The 18,960-nt window shown below is 49.3% G+C and overlaps 1 long non-coding RNA gene and 1 pseudogene across 1 annotated transcript; both read right to left on the bottom strand.

Moving 5' to 3' along the window:
* Window positions 1–4,115: 4,115 nt before the first annotated feature.
* Window positions 4,116–4,735, bottom strand: LOC123094719 (zinc finger protein ZAT11-like; annotated as a pseudogene).
* Window positions 4,736–5,120: 385 nt separating this feature from the next.
* Window positions 5,121–8,533, bottom strand: LOC123091776 (uncharacterized). The gene is made up of 2 exons (XR_006443479.1): window positions 8,111–8,533; window positions 5,121–7,478 (listed from the first exon to the last, which is right to left on the bottom strand). It is a non-coding gene; the product is annotated as an uncharacterized lncRNA (long non-coding RNA).
* Between the last annotated feature and the right edge of the window lie 10,427 nt (window positions 8,534–18,960).

Below are 18,960 nucleotides of genomic sequence, written 5' to 3'. Positions count from 1 at the left end.
TTAATGCATCTATATATTTGGTAAAGGGTGGAAGACTCGGCCTTATGCCTGGTGTTTTGTTCCACTCTTGCCGCCCTAGTTTCCGTCATACCGGTGTTATGTTCCCGGATTTTGCGTTCCTTACGCGGTTGGGTGATTTATGGGACCCCCTTGACAGTTCACTTTGAATAAAACTCCTCCAGCAAGGCCCAACCTTGATTTTACCATTTGCCTCACCATCACCTATACCTTTTCCCTTGGGTCGGCCAACCCGAGGGTCATCTTTATTTTAGCCCCCCCCCCCCCCCGGGCCAGTGCTTGTCTAAGTGTTGGTCCGAACTGAGCTGCCTGCGGGGCCACCTCGGGGCAACTTGAGGGTTGGTTTTACTCGTAGCTAGTCTCATCCGGTGTTGCCCTGAGAACGAGATATGTGCAGCTCCTATCGGGATTTGTCGGCGCATCGGGCGGCTTTGCTGGTCTTGTTTTACCATTGTCGAAATGTCTTGTAAACCGGGATTCCGAGTCTGATCAGGTCTTCCTGGGAGAAGGTATATCCTTCATTGATCGCGAGAGCTTATCATGGGCTAAGTTGGGACACCCCTGCAGGGTATAATCTTTCAAAAGCCGTGCATGCGGTTATAGGCAGATGGGAATTTGTTAATGTCTGGTTGTAGATAACTTGACACCAGAAACAAATTAAAATGCATCAACCGTGTGTGTAGCCGTGATAGTCTCTTCTCGGCGGAGTCCGGGAAGTGAACATGGTTTCTGGGTTATGTTTGACGTAAGTAGGAGTTCAGGATCACTTCTTGATCATTGCTAGCTTCACGACCGTTCCATTTGCTCTCTTCTCGCTCTTATTTGCGTATGTTAGCCACTATATATGCTTAGTCGCTGCCGCAGCCTCACCACTTTACCCTTTCCTTTCCCTTTAAGCTTTGCTAGTCTTGATACCCATGGTAATGGGATTGTTGAGTCCTCGTGGCTCACAGATTACTACAACAACAGTTGCAGGTACAGGTTATGCGATGATCATGACGCGAGAGCGATGCTTGCTTGCGTTGAGTTCTTCTTCTGCTTCTTCGATCAGGGGATAGGTTCCAGGTCGACAGCCTGGGCTAGCAGGGTGGATGCCGTTTGAGCTTTTGTTTGTGTTTCATCCGTAGTCGGATGGTGCTCTTATGTATTGTGATGTTGTATTCGTTGTATGTATCTCCATCTATTATGTAATGTTGATGTAATGATATCCACCTTGCAAAAGCGTTTCAATATGCGGGTCTATCCTTGGTGGGACCTTCGAGTTTCTTTTGAATAGGGTCGCATATTGGGCGTGATAGCCACTTCCTAAAAAGACATCTGTTTTTTACTTCTAAATTTTCAATACCAAGCCTTCTTTGGTCTTTTGGCCTACAGATAATATCCCATTTAGCGAGGCTATATTTTCGTTTGAAATAGAGTGACGTAGGTGATTTCAAACTGAGTTCTTTGATTTATTATTACATCACACATGTGCACGTATTGGCACCACACACACACACACATATATATAGTATTACAATAAACATTTATACCTTGTAGTAGAGTGCATGCGTTCCCCGAGAGTAGAGCAAACCAAACCACTTTTTTTTGAACCACTTGAAATCAACCAATGCCAACTTATAGACAGTAGCACTAAATCCCTTATATAAACTGTATTAAAGTAGGCCAAACGGCATCGTCATGCTTGTTGAGTAACATGATTGTATTAGGAAACATAGGTTATACTAAGAATTATTCTGGCTTGCCTTGTACTCCAAGTAGATCATGTACTTCTATATATATGCCCACGAGGCTCAAGAAATACAACAACTATTCCACCAAATTTCTCTCTCCCTTCTAACATGGTATCTATCGCAAGTCGATCCTAAACCCTAGCCGCCGCCGCTTCCGCACCTGCGCGCCGCCCCCGGAGCGGTCGGCCTCCATGACCGCCGCCGAGGGCCGTGCCGCCCGTACCTAGGGTTCGTCCGTCGATCCTGTTGATCGGCTGCCCTAGAGAGTCTTTTCCCCGAGCCTTGATCCGGGGTTTTCTCTCTCCCGTCGGTCATCTTGATCGCGTAGTTTCTTTTTGGTTTTCCGATCTATTCTTGATCGGTTTGCGTCGCCCACCGCCGCCATCGACCCCGAGCGCCTCTACTCCGACCCCGGCGCGACCCGCCGGCCTCTCCTTTGACCCGGCGACCACGCGCGCAGAGGCGGCCCGCCGTCGTCCGCGCGCCGGTCCGCCTGTCGCCCTGTGCCGGCCGTCACCGCCCTGCTCCGACCTGGACACCTGCATCGCCCCGACCCGGCGGCCACGCGCCATGCGACGGCCAATCATAGTCGTCGCTTGCGCGTTGGCCCGCCCATCGATCCACATCACCCGCCTCCGCCGCGTCTGCACGGCGGCCCGGCGGTCTACCTCGTCGGCCTTGTCCTCGGCTGCGTCGGGACGACTGCGTCAGGCTTGTCGGCTGCCTCAACTCGGGTGCCGCTGGTCTGTTGGTCGCTCGGGCCTCGCTGCTCTGGCGCCGGCGTTGCTTTGGCAGCCCAGGTGCCGGTGCTAACAAGCTCGTCCGCACGACGTCTCACGCTGTCCGTCGTCGCCGGTTTCATCTTGGACCCCGCCGCCGCCACGCCTCCACCGAGCGGCGTCCCCAACCTCGTGCGTGATCGGCTTGATCACCCGCTCGCCGCGGCGACCCGCCTCATCTATGCCGCGCGACCGACCTGGCCCGTCGGTTATGCGCGCCTCCGCAGGTCCCGTGAAGATCGTCCGCGAGTTCAGCGCGCCTCTCCATCGATTGAGCATTGGGCTGCCGCTGCATCGTCCCGTCGGGCCGCAGCGCCGCCGCCCTGTGGTTCTCCTCGCGGATGCATCAACCCGTGTGTCGCCGCTGCGTTGCCCCTTCGGACCATAGTGTCGTGATAAGCGGTCCCGCCGCCGCCCCGAGGCCGTCTCTGCGGCTGCACCGACTCGCGAATCGCCGTTACGTCGCCCCTTCGGGCCGCAGCGTTGCGGCCCGCGGTCCCCGCCGTCGCCCCGACCCTCCTGCCGCCGCTGCGTCACCCCTTCGGGCCGTAGCGCCGCGGACCGCGATCCACTCTGCCGTCACCGCGGTCGACCTCTCGTGGTATGCGCCGCGCCGTCTCCCTTGGCGTGGGAACGCCACCGTTCGCGCCGGTCTTCATCACGCTGTCAGGGTTCTTCGCCTACTTCGAGCACCGCCGCCGCACTCCTAACCTAGCCGCCGCCGCCGCCGCTCTTTTTTGGTCGCTGCCGCCACTACCTTCATAGCCGCCGCCGCCGTCGCCCGTCCACCCCCTTCGTCTTCGTCCAAGCACCATCCCGTCGCCAGCGTCGCCGTCATCTACCCTGACCACTTCGTCTACTCCGACCACCGTTGGTGACATCGGTCCCGCGCTGATGGACGCCGCAATCGTCGTCGAGTTCTTCTCTGCTGGCCTCTCCGACTTCTTCAACATGGCGTACAGCTTGTGCAGGTCCCAGTCTATGCATGCCCGGTGCTGGCAACACCGCCGCGTGCCTTCGTCCACGACGTGTCCCCGGGCTTGGCAAGCCTGGCGCGGCGCTTCGTCAACTTCGTCTTCGTCTGTCTACGTATGCCCGGTGCTAGCAACACCGGTGTGTGCCTTCGTCCACGATGTGTCACCGGGCTTGGCAAACCCACCGCGACGCGTCGTCAACATCATCTACTTCCTAGCGCACCACTACTTCGACACCACTGCGCCCATGCTAACTCGGCGCCCCCTTGCGCCCGCGGCTCCACGGCGACTTCCTCGACACCGGCTACCCCGACTCGACATCGACCACGGCATTCTTCGCACGGCTACCTCGACCACGGCTCCATCACCCACGCTCTCGGCTACATCGACAAACAGCACAAAGGGCTACCACCTGCTTGAGCAACAACGTTGGTTTTCACTTCAGCCACGACTCCATGATGCGTCGACCGTTACGACTGTGGGGGGGTGTCCGTCGGCTTGCCTTCGGATTCTTCTCCAGTCTCACCGTCTGCGTCGCTACCGTTATGACTACGGGGGGATGTTGAGTAACGTGATTGTATTAGGAAACATAGGTTAGACTAGGAATTATTCTGGCTTGCCTTGTACTCTAAGTACATCATGTACTCCTATATATATGCCCACGAGGCTCAAGCAATACAACAACTATTCCACCAAATCTTTCTCTCCCTTCTAACAATGCTGACCAGACACAGACAGGCACGAGGTCGACGACGACGTGGCCGTCTCCATCCACGTCGCCGCGGCCAGTGCCAGCCTGTGGCGGCGCATGTGCCCGCCGAGCGCCTGCCCCGTGGGGAACGCCTGGCCGCACGTGCCGCAGCGGTGCAGCTGCACCGGGCCCTGGCCTTGCCTGGGCGCGCGCCGAGCAGGAGATCGAGGCTGTGCGCGCGCACCCGCGGCCGCTTGTGGCTGGTCCGGTGGCCGCCCAGCGCCTGGAACGTGACGAACCGGCGGCCGCACGTCCGGCACTCGTAGGTGCCGCCGGCGGCCTGCAGCTGCACCCGCTTGTTCTTGCCGATTACCCTGCTAGACGATGCCGGCGAAGATAGCTTAAGCAGCAGCTCTATCGACTTGATCGGTGACCGTGTATCACCACTGGCTACGTCCATTGTCATACTAGCGAGCTAGATTAACGTGTACACGTGCTGCTTACAGACGTTTGTTTTGCTATTCTGCTAGTAATGGCCAATATAAGTGTGGAATGTTTTAGTGCGAGGCCGATGCATTGCTTATATATAGGCGCGAATGAAGCGTGCATGCCGGGGGTTTAAGGTGGATATGGCTCTCGATCCGATTCTTAAGCTAAGCTAATACCACCACGAGTATAATGTTGACGAGAGTCAAGGTCAAGGTGGTTTATGACTTATGAGTGCAAGTGTTCGAACACGTGGCAGCCCGAAATTTCCGTGCTCGTCTGGCGTTATATATCCCGCTCGTAAGTCGTGACGATAGCGAGCACTACGTCATATTGATGCAAGTGCTTTGCATCCGGCGCGCGCGTTGCGTGAAGATATGGTTGCCGGAAGTTTCAGGGAAGCTGCGAACGATCTTGAAGCGACGTATGAATAATGACGTGTTGGTAAGCTCGATCGAACATTTGTCACTGATGCTCAGTACGAACTGCATTTCTTTTTGAGACACAAGACGACACGCTAGGAGCTTCTCACACTACACCTACACTCCACCGCACGCGCATACCACACGGTATAGGACGATTTTGGGCGACGCTAGGCGCCGGCGCACCGGCCGAAGTTTCGGCCGGTCCGCTGCCAGGTGTTGGATCCTGTACAAATAAACGGTCTGGATAGCGCGATTGAGTCGTCTTCTCCCTTCCACACACGCGTGAAGAAAAAAGAAAAAAGGGAGATCTCCATGCTCGCCGCCTGTCTCGCGCAATCCATGCTTGCCGGCCACCCTGCGCCGCCCGCGCTCGAACCCGTGCTCCCCGGCCATCCTCGCGCCGTCCGCATCCGCGCCTGTGCTCGCCCACCCTCGCGCCGTCCGCATCCGCGCCTGTGCTCGCCCACCCTCACGCCGTCCGTGCTCGCGCCCATGCTCGCCGGCCACACTCGCGCCGTCCGTGCTCGTGCCCATGTTTGCCGGCCACCCCCGCGCTCGCGCCCATGCTTGCCGGCCACCCCCGCGCCGCCCGTGCTTGCCGGCCACCCCCGCCCGCGGCTAATCTTCGCCGAGCCTGCAGAAACACCATGAAAAAAAGGATGTAGCTAATCTTCGTCATGAATGGACGTAGCAAAAACATTTGCCGGTTGTAGCAAAATCGACGACACTTCTAGCAAAAAATCCAAAGATGATAGTAGAACAAATAGGTGCTAGTTCCAGCAAAAAACTAAGACAATGGTAGCAAAAAAATCATTTGGTTCCAGCAAAACTCAAAGACAGTGGTAGCAAAAAAATCATTTGGTTGCAGCAAAAAGCAAAGCAATGGTACCAAAAAAAAGAGTACTGGATCTTGCAAAATTCAGAGACGATGGTATTACCAAGTAGCAAAAATTACCGTCAGTAGCAGCAAAACACATCTCTGTTTCCAGCAAAACAACATCTTGGTTCCAGCAAGATTCAGAGACGATGGTAGTACCATGTAGCAAAAATTACCGTCGGTGGCAGCAAAACACATCTATGTTTCCAGCAAAACAAACATCTTGGTTCCAACAAAATTCACCGCTGGCACCAATTCCAGCGAAGGAAACACCAGTTCCAACAAAAAATTCCTCCCATAGCAGAAAACATATCACTGGTTCCAGCAAAAATAGAACTTGGTTCCAGCAGAAAATCACCGCCGACACCGATCCAAGGAAAAAGAACACACCAGTTCCAGCAAAAATTACAGCTAGTAGCAGCAAAAAACACCACGGGTTCCAGCATCCCTGATGTCACCGTTTCCAGCGCCGCCGCATCCCGCAGGTGGCCGTCGCCGGTCGCAGCTCCTAGACGGCCGGTTGCAGCTTCCCACAAACCGATTGCAGCAAAAAAGTGAGGACCTCCGAAGTAGCAGGCACGGCTGCTGATCTGCTGGTGGCCGCTTCGGCTCCACGGCAACGCTCGCGGCGGTGGCACACCAAATGACAGCCGAGTAATAAGAGGTGGAGCGGTGGGAGCAGCGGCGTCACAGGAGGTGGAAGAAAAAGATGGATGTGGATTGATTGTGTGGCCAGCAGCACCCGTGAGAGTGGATAAGGGAAGTGGGCGGTTGTGAGTGGACGCGTGGCTCTTGTACATGAGCGTACGCGCGTGACTGAGCGAGTCGACCGGCCGAAGCTGCGAACGATCTTGAAGCGACGTATGAATAATGACGTGTTGGTAAGCTCGATCGAACATTTGTCACTGATGCTCAGTACGAACTGCATTTCTTTTTGAGACACAAGACGACACGCTAGGAGCTTCTCACACTACACCTACACTCCACCGCACGCGCATACCACACGGTATAGGACGATTTTGGGCGACGCTAGGCGCCGGCGCACCGGCCGAAGTTTTGGCCGGTCCGCTGCCAGGCGTTGGATCCTGTACAAATAAACGGTCTGGATAGCGCGATTGAGTCGTCTTCTCCCTTTCACACACGCGTGAAGAAAAAAGAAAAAAGGGAGATCTCCATGCTCGCCGCCTGTCTCGCGCAATCCATGCTTGCCGGCCACCCTGCACTGCCCGCGCTCGAACCCGTGCTCCCGGCCATCCTCGCGCCGTCCGCATCCGCGCCTGTGCTCGCCCACCCTCGCGCCGTCCGCATCCGCGCCTGTGCTCGCCCACCCTCGCGCCGTCCGTGCTCGCGCCCATGCTCGCCGGCCACACTCGCGCCGTCCGTGCTCGTGCCCATGTTTGCCGGCCGCCCCCGCGCTCGCGCCCATGCTTGCCGGCCACCCCCGCGCCGCCCGTGCTTGCCGGCCACCCCCGCCCGCGGCTAATCTTCGCCGAGCCTGTAGAAACACCATGAAAAAAAGGATGTAGCTAATCTTCGTCATGAATGGACGTAGCAAAAACATTTGCCGGTTGTAGCAAAATCGACGACACTTCCAGCAAAAAATCCAAAGATGATAGTAGAACAAATAGGTGCTAGTTTCAGCAAAAACTAAGACAATGGTAGCAAAAAAATCATTTGGTTCCAGCAAAACTCAAAGACAGTGGTAGCAAAAAAATCATTTGGTTGCAGCAAAAAGCAAAGCAATGGTACCAAAAAAAAGAGTACTGGATCTTGCAAAATTCAGAGACGATGGTATTACCAAGTAGCAAAAATTACCGTCAGTAGCAGCAAAACACATCTCTGTTTTCAGCAAAACAACATCTTGGTTCCAGCAAGATTCAGAGACGATGGTAGTACCATGTAGCAAAAATTACCGTCGGTGGCAGCAAAACACATCTATGTTTCCAGCAAAACAAACATCTTGGTTCCAACAAAATTCACCGCTGGCACCAATTCGAGCAAAGGAAACACCAGTTCCAACAAAAAATTCTTCCCATAGCAGAAAACATATCACTGGTTCCAGCAAAAATAGAACTTGGTTCCAGCAGAAAATCACCGCCGACACCGATCCAAGGAAAAAGAACACACCAGTTCCAGCAAAAATTACAGCTGGTAGCAGCAAAAAACACCACGGGTTCCAGCATCCCTGATGTCACCGTTTCCAGCGCCGCCGCATCCCGCAGGTGGCCGTCGCCGGTCGCAGCTCCTAGACGGCCGGTTGCAGCTTCCCACAAACCGATTGCAGCAAAAAAGTGAGGACCTCCGAAGTAGCAGGCACGGCTGCTGATCTGCTGGTGGCCGCTTCGGCTCCATGGCAACGCTCGCGGCGGTGGCACACCAAATGACAGCCGAGTAATAAGAGATGGAGCGGTGGGAGCAGCGGCGTCACAGGAGGTGGAAGAAAAAGATGGATGTGGATTGATTGTGTGGCCAGCAGCACCCGTGAGAGAGGATAAGGGAAGTGGGCGGTTGTGAGTGGACGCGTGACTCTCGTACATGAGCGTACGCGCGTGACTGAGCGAGTCGACCGGCCGAAGCTTCGGCCGGTCCGCCGGATTTAAACGTTTCCCATAATAATAACACTGAAAGATGAGGTGGACTTGACTAGTTATTTCCTTCTTAGGGGAGACAGCAGGAGAGCTGCTACTTATATTTTCTTACATTGACTTGCTCAATGCAAGTCGTTCGTCATTGGCGGTACGATACTAGTGTTTTTCTTGTGCGGGTACTAGTCGTTCGATATGCAAGTCTTGGTCATTCATATCTTCGCTAACTAACTAAGCCACTAGCTATTCCTGGCTAGAAACAAGTGGAGAATACACAAGATTCGACACGCTTAAGTGTTTCCATATGACGTATATATCGATTCAACTCGGAGTAATTGACTGGTGAAACTCTTCAGTGTGCATAGAAAATTATTATTGGGATCCAACAACTATGACAACGTTATTCACCAAAAAAAAAGAAAAAACTGTGACAACGTACATGGGAACCCCAATGGTGTCATACCCCTAAAAAATTGGTGCATTATGTGAGGTTAAAAATTTGCATTTTGTAATCCTAGAGAGAAGAAGTCATACATATCCATGCATACATACACATGGAAATAAAATAGAAAAGGATGATTATCCCCGGCATCTGCAATTCTTCATCAGAATGATGCATAAGGCCTTTTTATTAAGCAAAGTATTCAAAAGACCGTGATCCAGAACAAGCTCAAACATAGCTGAAAATAAAATAAAATAAAACAAAGTAAAAATCTGCCACAACCAACGAAAATAGGACAAGATGACTAAACACCTATCCTATTACTGGACCATCATCCAAACCGATTGTAGATATCCCGAGCTATCATCTCCCATCGAGTAGACCCAGTAACCAAAGGCTCTTTGGTTTCCACATAAGTGAGTAAAGACCACGTATGGATTCAAGCAGTGGCCCTGTAGATAACCTGCAAATAATTTATGCGAATTTGTCCATTAAAAACCATATCATTTCTACAGTTTCATATAGCCCAAAGTAATGCACATACTCCTATCCAAATATGTCTCGCGATATTTGTCTCTACTCCATTTAGCCACATCCCAAATAATGTGTGAATACTATTTGGAGGGGTGATATTAAAAGCTATATGAACTGAACGCCATGAAAGCTTGGTCAGCGGACAATTAAGAAAGAGGTGTTTGATGGTTTCATCTTGATCACAAAAGCTACATCATTGACTCCCCTCCCAATTACGTTTTGCCAAGTTATCCTTAGTCAGAACCACCTCCTTGTGAACAAACCACATGAAGACTTTGATTCTTAATGGGACTTTGATCTTCCAAATATGTATTGATTTCAGAATCGGACCAAAATCAATTACGTCCATATACATAGATTTCACTGAGAAGATGCCATTCATAGTTAATATCCAGTGAATACTATCTGACTCATCAGAGAGGTTAACATCCATCAACTTTCTGACAAGATGTAGCCATGCTTCCCATCAGTCTCCTACTAAAAATTTCTGAAATTAAATATTTAGAGGGTTGAACTGTAATACTGCAGCCACATAAGCCTCCTTACGCTGTACAATATTATAGAGACGGATGTTATGTGGCTAAAGGCGTCTCCCTAACCATATATTCTCCTAGAATCTCGTCAAATCACCATTTTCAATGATGAATTTAGTTCTATGGAAGAAAGCTGCCTTCGTTCTCATCAACCCCTTCCAAAAAGGTGAATCGTTGAGTCTAACAGTAACTTGGGTCAAGGTCATAGATTGTAGATACTTATTGCGTCAAAATTGTACCCACGTGCCTTCCGTCTCAACAGAAACCCTGGACAACCATTTACTGAGAAGACATTTGTTCTTCACCTCTAAATTCTCAATCCCAAGACCACCCTGATCCTTCGGCCTACAAATCATGTCCTATTTAGTAAGGCTATATTTCCTCCCTATTTCATCACTTTGCCAAAAGAATCGTGATCGATAAAAGTCCAACCTTTTCTGTACCCCTAGAGGAACTTCAAAGAAGGACAAAAGGAACATCGGCATATTCATGAGCACTGAATTTATTAGTACTAGCCGACCTACGTATGAAAAAGCTTACCCTTCCAGCAACTTATTTTCTTTTCAAATCGATCTTCAATACACTTCCACTCCTTGTTAGAAAGCTTGAGATGGTGAATTGGTATGCCCAGATAACTAAATGGTAGGGTACCCAGTTCACATCCAAACAGTTGTTTATAAGCATCTTGTTCATCTTTGGCTCTCCCAAAACAAAAAGAATCACTTTTTTAAAGTTAATCTTCAATACCGACAATTGTTCGAATAGGCATAACACAAGCTTCATATTTCTGTCCTTTGCCAAATCATGTTCCATGAAAATTCTAGTATCATCAGCGTATTGTAGTATAGACACCCCACCATCTACTAGATGTGGTACTAGTCCTCCTACTTGGCCTTCCTCTTTAGCTCTACCTATCAGAATTGCCTACATATCTGCTACAGTGTTGAACAAGATAGGAGACATTAGGTCCCCCTGTCTTAGACCCTTATGTGTCTGGAAGTAGTGACCTATGTCATCATTCACTTTAATCCCGACACTGCCTTTTTGTATAAATGAATCAACATGTTTCCTCTAAGAATCATTGAAACCCTTCATACGTAAGGCCTGCTGGGGAAACGACCATTTAATTTTATCATACGCCTTTTCAAAATCCACTTTGAAGACCACCCCATCTAGTTTCTTCGAGTGGATCTCGTGTAGTGTTTCATGTAGGACAACCACACCTCTAGTATGTTTTTGCCCGACATGAAAGTCGTCTGAGTTGGTTGCACCACACTATGTGCAATCCCGTCAGTCCGTTTTTCCCAACTTTAGTAAAAAAATTAAAGCTCACATTGAGCAGACAGATTGGTCAGAACTGCTCAATACATACTTCCTCCTCCTTCCTTGGCAACAACGTTATCGTCCCAAAGTTTAGGTGAAATAGCTACAGATGGCCGCTAAACAAGTCGTGAAACATCGGCACAAGGTCACCTTTAATGATGTGCCAACACTTCTTATAAAATTCTGTTGGGAAGCCATATGGGTCTGGTGCCTTATTATTTTTCATCTGTGATATGGCCTCAAACACCTCTTTCTCCGTGAATGGTGCGGATAAAATCTCATTCTCGTATGTCCCGAGCTAAGAAATATCCCCAGCCAAGTGCTCGTCTATAGACACAAAGTTGTCATCGGGAGCCCCAAACAGTTGTTTATAGTAATTAGAGATATACAATTTTAGGTTCTCGTGTCCTACAATTGTACCCCCATCCTTCTCAAGTTGGAAAATTTTCTTCTTTATATGTTTTCTATTTGCAATCATATGGAAAAACTGGGTATTGTCGTCCCCTTGGATGACCTTCCACACTTTAGCTCTAAGTGCCCATTTCATCTCTTCTTCACTGAGAAGTTGTTGCAATCTTTGCTCAGCCTCCGTTTTAGATGCCCGTTCATCCGCATCTAATAATATGGATTTGACCTGAAGATATAGCTCATTTTTTAGATGTGCTACTTCTTGAGCTTGCGTTGATTTTTCCCTTGAAGAGGAAAGGGTGATGTAGCAAAGTAGAGATAAGTATTTCCCTCAGTATTTGAGAGTTCCAGATTGCTACAGACTGTTCTATTTTTGACAGATTCTGTTTTCTATGTGTTGTTTTCTTATTTTGATTAATCTATTGGTAGTATCGGGGGGTAAGAACCATGGAGAAGTTGGAATACAGTAGATATTACACCAATATAAATAAAGAATGAGTTTGCAACAGTACCTAAAGTGGTGATTTATTTTATTATACTAACGGATCTCATGAGTTTTCTATTGAGTTCTGTGTTGTGAAGTTTTCAAGTTTTGGGTAGAGATTTGATGGACTATGGAATAAGGAGTGGCAAGGGAAAAACCAACGCAAATACTTATCTCTACTTTGCTGCATCACCCTTTCCTTTTCAAGGGAAAAACCAACGCAAGCTCAAGAAGTAGCAGGAAGAATTTCTGGCGCCGTTGCCGGGGAGATCTACGCCAAGTCAAGACATACCAAGTACCCATCATAAAACTCTCATCTCTTGCATTACATCATTCGCCATTTGCCTCTCGTTTTCCTCTCCCCCACTTCTAAAATGATTTTCTAAAAGATTCGCCCTCTTCTTTGCCTCTTTCTTTGCGCCTCTTCTGTTCGTGTTCTTTGTTTGCTTTTAGTTTGCCCATTTGTTAGATTGGTTTGTTGCCACCATGTCTGAATCTAGGGAGGTTATCATTGGAAACCTTGAGGAAAAACTTGGATCTTGTTCTTTAGATCATGAAACTGAAACCCCTCCTAATTACAAAACAAAAAAAATCATGTGGGAGAAGGGAATATTATTGGAAAGAATGTTATTCAAGAATTTTATGATTGTACGGGATCTATGCCTATTAATAAAAGATCTATTCTTCTTGATACAAACTGTTATGCGGATTCCATTTTTAAGCTCGTTGAGAAATTAGAAAGAAAATTTGTGCATATTCATCTTGCTTTGCAAAAGGTGTTTTATGAACTTCCCAATATTAAGCATCCAATAGCTAAAAAGATAGCCACCATTATCCTTATGCATGAATTTGATTCTATAATACAAGAAGCTAGGGATATTTTTTTCTTTTTATTAAACGGATATTGAATACCCTCCAATTGAAGATATACTCCATGATAAAAAAACTATGCGTAGTTTGGAATCTAGGGATTATCAGTCTTATAGTGAAAATCTTAGGAGGAGAGTTCCTTATTCAGAAATCTCTCAAGCTTTGTACCTTGAGACCTATGAGGAATTTGATTGGATTACTAGGGGAATTTATGTCGGATTTAATAGGGATTGGTTGAATAAGATGATGAAAGAACCCGTTAGAAATGAGATACGTGTTTTGTATGATGATATTTATGATGATGATCCTGATTACGGGTTTATGAATGTCAAAATCACTAGTCAAAGTCCTTTTCATGATTTATGTTCTTCTACTAGAAAGGAAATAAAGGAAAGGATAGATTTGTTAAGACGAGTTTTGGAGGATTTGATGAGAAAAGAATTGCATACCAAAGACGACAATACCTAGATCTATTTGTGTTTTTATGCCTAGCTAGGGGCGTTAAACAATAGCGCTTGTTGGGAGGCAACCCAATTTTATTTTTGTTCTTTGCTTTTTGTTTCTGTTTTGATTTGAATATTCATCTAGCATCTGGTTAGATGTGGTTCTGTGTTTTAATTAGTGTTTGTGCCAAGTTAGACCTTTGGATAGTTTACGGTGATAGTTGTTCTGATCTTGCTGAAAAACAGAAACCTTTGCGCCCAGGAAAATAATTTTCTTAATTCAAAGAAGCGTGCTTTTGATTTGATTCTTTTTGCACAAGATTGGTACACAAATTTCCCAGGTTTTCCTAATTGTACAGAATGTTTGGAGTTACATAAGTATTCAAGAGTTCCAGATTGTTACAGACTGTTCTGTTTTTGACAGATTCGGTTTCCTATGTGTTGTTTGCTTATTATGATGAATCTATGGGTAGTATTCGGGGGGGGGGGGGGGGGGGGTGGTAAGAACCATGGAAAAGTTGGAATATAGTATATATTACACCAATATAAATAAAGAATGAGTTCACAACATTACCAAAAGTGGTGATTTATTTTCTTATACTAACGGAGCTTATGAGATTTTCTGTTGAGTTTTGTGTTGTGAAGTTTTCAAGTTTTGGGTAAGGATTTGATGGACTATGGAATAAGGAGTGGCAAGCGCCTAAGCTTGGGGATGCCCAAGGCACCCCAAGGTAATATTCAAGGACAACCAAGAGCCTAAGCTTGGGGATGCCCCGGAAGGCATCCCCTCTTTCGTCTTCGTCTATTGGTAACTTTACTTGAGGCTATATTTTTATTCACCACATGATATGTGTTTTGCTTGGAGCGTCTTGTATGATTTGAGTCTTTGTGTCTTAGTTTGCCACAATCATCCTTGCTATACACCCCTTTTGAGAGGGACACGCATGAATCGTGATTTGTTAGAATACTCTATGTGCTTCACTTATATCTTTTGAGCTAGGCAATTTTGCTCTAGTGCTTCACTTATATCTTTTTAGAGCATGGCGGTGGTTTTATTTTATAGAAATTGTTGAATTCTCATGCTTCACTTATATTATTTTGAGAGTCTCTAAACATCATGGTAATTTGCATTGGTTATAAATTTAGTCCTAATATGAAAGACATCCAAGAGGGGTATAATAAAAACTTTCATATAAAGTGCATTGAATACTATGAGAAGTTTGATTCCTTATGATTGTTTTGAGATATAAAGATGGTGATATTAGTGTCATGCTAGTAAGTAATTGTGGATTGTAGAAATACTTGTGTTAAAGTTTGTGATTCTCGTAGCATGCACGTATGGTGAACCGTTATGTGATGAAGTCGGAGCATGATTTATTTATTGATTGATTGTCTTACTTATGAGTGGCGGTCGGGGACGAGCGATGGTCTTTTCCTACCAATCTATCCCCCTAGGAGCATGTGGGTAGTACTTCGTTATGATAACTAATAGATTTTTCAATAAGTATGTGAGTTCCTTATGACTAATGTTGAGTCTATTGATTATACACACTCTCACCCTTCCACCATTGCTAGCCTCTCTAGTACCGCGCAACTTTCGCCGGTGCCATACACCCACCATATACCTTCCTCAGAACAACCACCATACCTACCTATTATGGCATTTTTTTGGTGTACTAAAGTTTGGGCTCTTTTGTACCCCTTACTTGTGCATGGGCAGTGGCAGCCACACCCGTGCATGGGCTGACGGGGGAAGCCAGGGACCAGATAACAAAGGACGAACCGGACCCCCGGCAAGACCCTTGCCGGGACGGCTCGCCAGACCCCGGCAAGATCCTTGCCGGGACAACTCACAAAGCACCACCCTTGAGGTTGAGAGCTCTGACGCCATCGACAACGTTAAGGCCAAGACCAAGGGCCGTGTGCGTAGTGGCATAGAGACGTCAGCAAGATCCCTGCCGAGGACGCCCATGAGACCCCGGTGAGGTCCCTGCCAAAGACTCTCACGAGGCCCCGGCAAGATCCTTGTCGAGGGCGCCCACGAGGCCCCGGCAAGATCCTTGCCGGGGACATCAGCAAGGTCGCGGCAAGGCTTTGCCAACCCGTCTCCGCCCCGGCGCAGTGGACGACCTGCTGCCTGGCAAGCACCTGCGTGGTGGCATGCAGATCTTCGTGAAGACCCTGCCACCTATCCAGCGCAGCAGCTGTCCAGCCAACCTGGCACTGCATGCCCCGTCAGCGAGGACGTGTGTCAAGACAGGGAGAAGTGGCAACAAATGGGACGGGCTCTATTCCCGTCCTCGATAAAGCTAGAGGGCACATAACCAACACATTTAATATGTTTGTCCTAAGATGTCAGCGATAAGGATACGCATTGTTGCTACTTTACACCTCCTGTGTGCCACTGTGGCAGCCCCTTGGACATATAAGAGGAGGCCCATGGTGTACTGGAGGGGGATTCGGCTTTTTGGACCTCTCGGCCCAGCTTGCATAGACAGCAACGAGCCGAAGCTCAAGAACACTAAATACACAACCAAGCAGGACTAGGGTTTTTACGCTCCCGAGCGGCCTGAACCTAGGTAAAAATTCCTCGTGTTGACCATTAGATCTACTCTTTGCTCTATTCCTATTCCCTGCCAAACCGTAGAAGGGATCCTCGTGGTCCCGTAGGTGTCGTTTCCCCAACATCTCTGGCGTGCCAGGTAGGGGAATCAGAGAGTTTTGGAAATCTGGTCTAGCGGTTAGCACATCGTTCCTTCAATCACCATGGCTCCCAAGAAGAAGGGGATCACGGCGATCATTTCATCTGGAGCCGAGCCACCCGTGCCGATGCGGACGGGCGACGGGGTAGTCGCGGATGGTGGTAGAGGTGCGGATCATGACCATCCACGACACTCCGGCAATCGAAGCCAGGCGAGCGGCGTCGTTCGCGCCCAAGACAACGAGCCGCATGCCATGGCGTCCAAGGGCGAAGCTGTCCTGCCAACGGGCGGCGCAACGACCTCCAAGACACCCCCGCCAGCCCCCGCGCCATGGTCTTCCCACATCGTGCGCGACGAGCAGCACCGCGATGTTAGTGACCCCAGGCGCCGCCGCTGGAAGAGCCCACTGCATCATTCTGGAGGTGCGCAGGGCCGGCATGCATGCCAATATGCTGGTCAAGACAGTGCGCAGCCGCGGAACCGTGACGGCGAACCTTCTAACATGGTTAGAAGTCTAAGCACCCCCCGTTCCTCGCGCTTGTCGCTGCCACCTACGCTAGCAGAAGCGTTAGCGCGAGTGCAGCTACTCCTCGACTTCCCTCCTGCTGCGACAAGAAAGAAGAGTGGAGGGCTGCTATCCAGAGCCTTATTGGCTATGCCAATAAGGATCAACATCTGGAGGCAGGCCCCTCGCGGAGTCGGTCTACCAAACCAGCGCGTACCGATGGCGGAAGGGCCGGAGGCGCCGCAACCACGGTGCACTCCCCTCCACCACGGCGACAACGGTCGTCAGTTCGGCGGGTTGATGCCCATGAAGATGGATCCACGGCTTCGTCCGATCCGCGAGCTCGTCGCGACCAACGTCAAGTTCTCCGGGAGCGGGTTAACAAGGACGCTTGAACCACCATCAAGCGGCGACAGGACGCGTGCAATCAATCTGATAGGCGCGCAGGGTCCACTATGCACATGCCTGCGCTGGGGGATTCTGATGACTTGCCTTACGAGGTAGGTTGTCCAGCTTTTACCCGTAGGTTGCGGCAGTTCCAGTGGCCCAGCACCCGCACGTTTAAGCTGGAGGTTTCGAAGAAGTACGACGACAAGACTCATTCGTCCGAGTTCCTGAGCGTTTACACCATCGTGATGCAAGCTGCCGGCGCTTGAGAAGGCAAAGTGGTCGCGAACTACTTCCCGTTGGTACTTAAGCCCAATGTTAGGTCCTGGTTGATGCACCTGCCAGTCAATTCCATCTCCTCTTGGTCGGACCTGTGCCACGAGTTTGTTGGCACCTTTACCGGAGGACATCAAGCTCATGGCCAGGCAAGTAATTTGCATCTCATTCCCCAGAAGGATGGCGAAACCTTGCACAAGTATATACAGAGATTCAGCCGTGTGCAATACAACATCCCAGATGTTCATCCTGCCGCTGTCATCAGCACGTTCCATCAGAACATGCCCAACCGCAGGATGCATGAAGAGCTGGCCATGAACAAGGTTAGGGATATTGCCGAACTTTATGTTTTGGCAGACAGATGTGCTCGGGCTGAAGAAGGAAGGAAGTACCCCGGCGAAGATGCCGGCACGGGAAGCGACTCTAGAGATGAAGACGCCGCCGCCCGGACAAAGAAGGGCCGACGGTGCAACAAGAAGCGCAGGGGCAAAACCGTGCTTGCCATCGAGGGATCAAACAACCCCGACACCGCCAAGAAGGCCAAGGTTGATAACCCTGGCAAGGAAGTTGCTGGGTGTGCCGCCTGCCAGGACTTGGCGGATGCCGACAAGTCGGAGGCTCCGACAAGAAATATTGCAAGATCCATCGCACCAAAGGCCATGGCCTCCAAAACTACCAGCAAGTTGAGTAGCTTGTGGAGAGGAAGAAAGCTGAGTATGAAAGACAAGATAAGGAGAAGGGCCAAGATGGTGCTGAGGGGTCCGGCAAGAAGTGCGGTGGACAAGGAGGGCACCGCGGCAAGGAAAAGCAACAAGAGAGGCCTGCTCGGGGCCGTGACAAGAAAGAAGGGGATGATGACCATAAAGAGGATGACGAGTCCAGTGACCAAGAATTTCAGAAGGCCACAGAAGCCATGTGCATTGATGGTGGTGCCTTGTCATGCCCAATATGTGACCCTATCCTAAAGGAACTCGAAGGTCCCACCAAGGTAGAAGCGCATATTAGAGACGCTTTTGCAAGGTGGATATCATTACATCATACCATTACATAATAGTTGGGGATACATACAAGAGGCATACAATGCTACACGAATACAACATCATCATACATAAGATCAACATCCGACTACAGATGAAACACAAACAGAAGCTCAAACGACATCCACCCTGCTAGCCCAGGCTGCCGACCTGGAACCTATCCTCTGATCGAAGAAGAAGCAGAAGAAGAACTCCAAAACAAGTAACATCGCTCTCGCGTCATGATCATCGCAACCTGTACCTGCAACTATTGTTGTAGTAATCTGTGAGCCACGAGGACTCAGCAATCCCATTACCATGGGTATCAAGACTAGCAAAGCTTAAAGGGTAAGGAAGGGGTAAAGTGGTGAGGTTGCAGCAGCGAAAGCATATATGGTGGCTAACATAAGCAAATGTGAGCGAGAAGAAAATCAACGAAACGGTCGTGAAGCTAGCAATGATCAAGAGG

The sequence above is a fragment of the Triticum aestivum genome, chromosome 4B (assembly GCF_018294505.1).
Source record: "Triticum aestivum cultivar Chinese Spring chromosome 4B, IWGSC CS RefSeq v2.1, whole genome shotgun sequence".
Lineage (NCBI taxonomy): Eukaryota > Viridiplantae > Streptophyta > Magnoliopsida > Poales > Poaceae > Triticum > Triticum aestivum.
The sequence above is the reverse complement of the archived record's forward strand: the minus strand, read 5'-3'. Positions and strand labels throughout refer to the sequence as shown.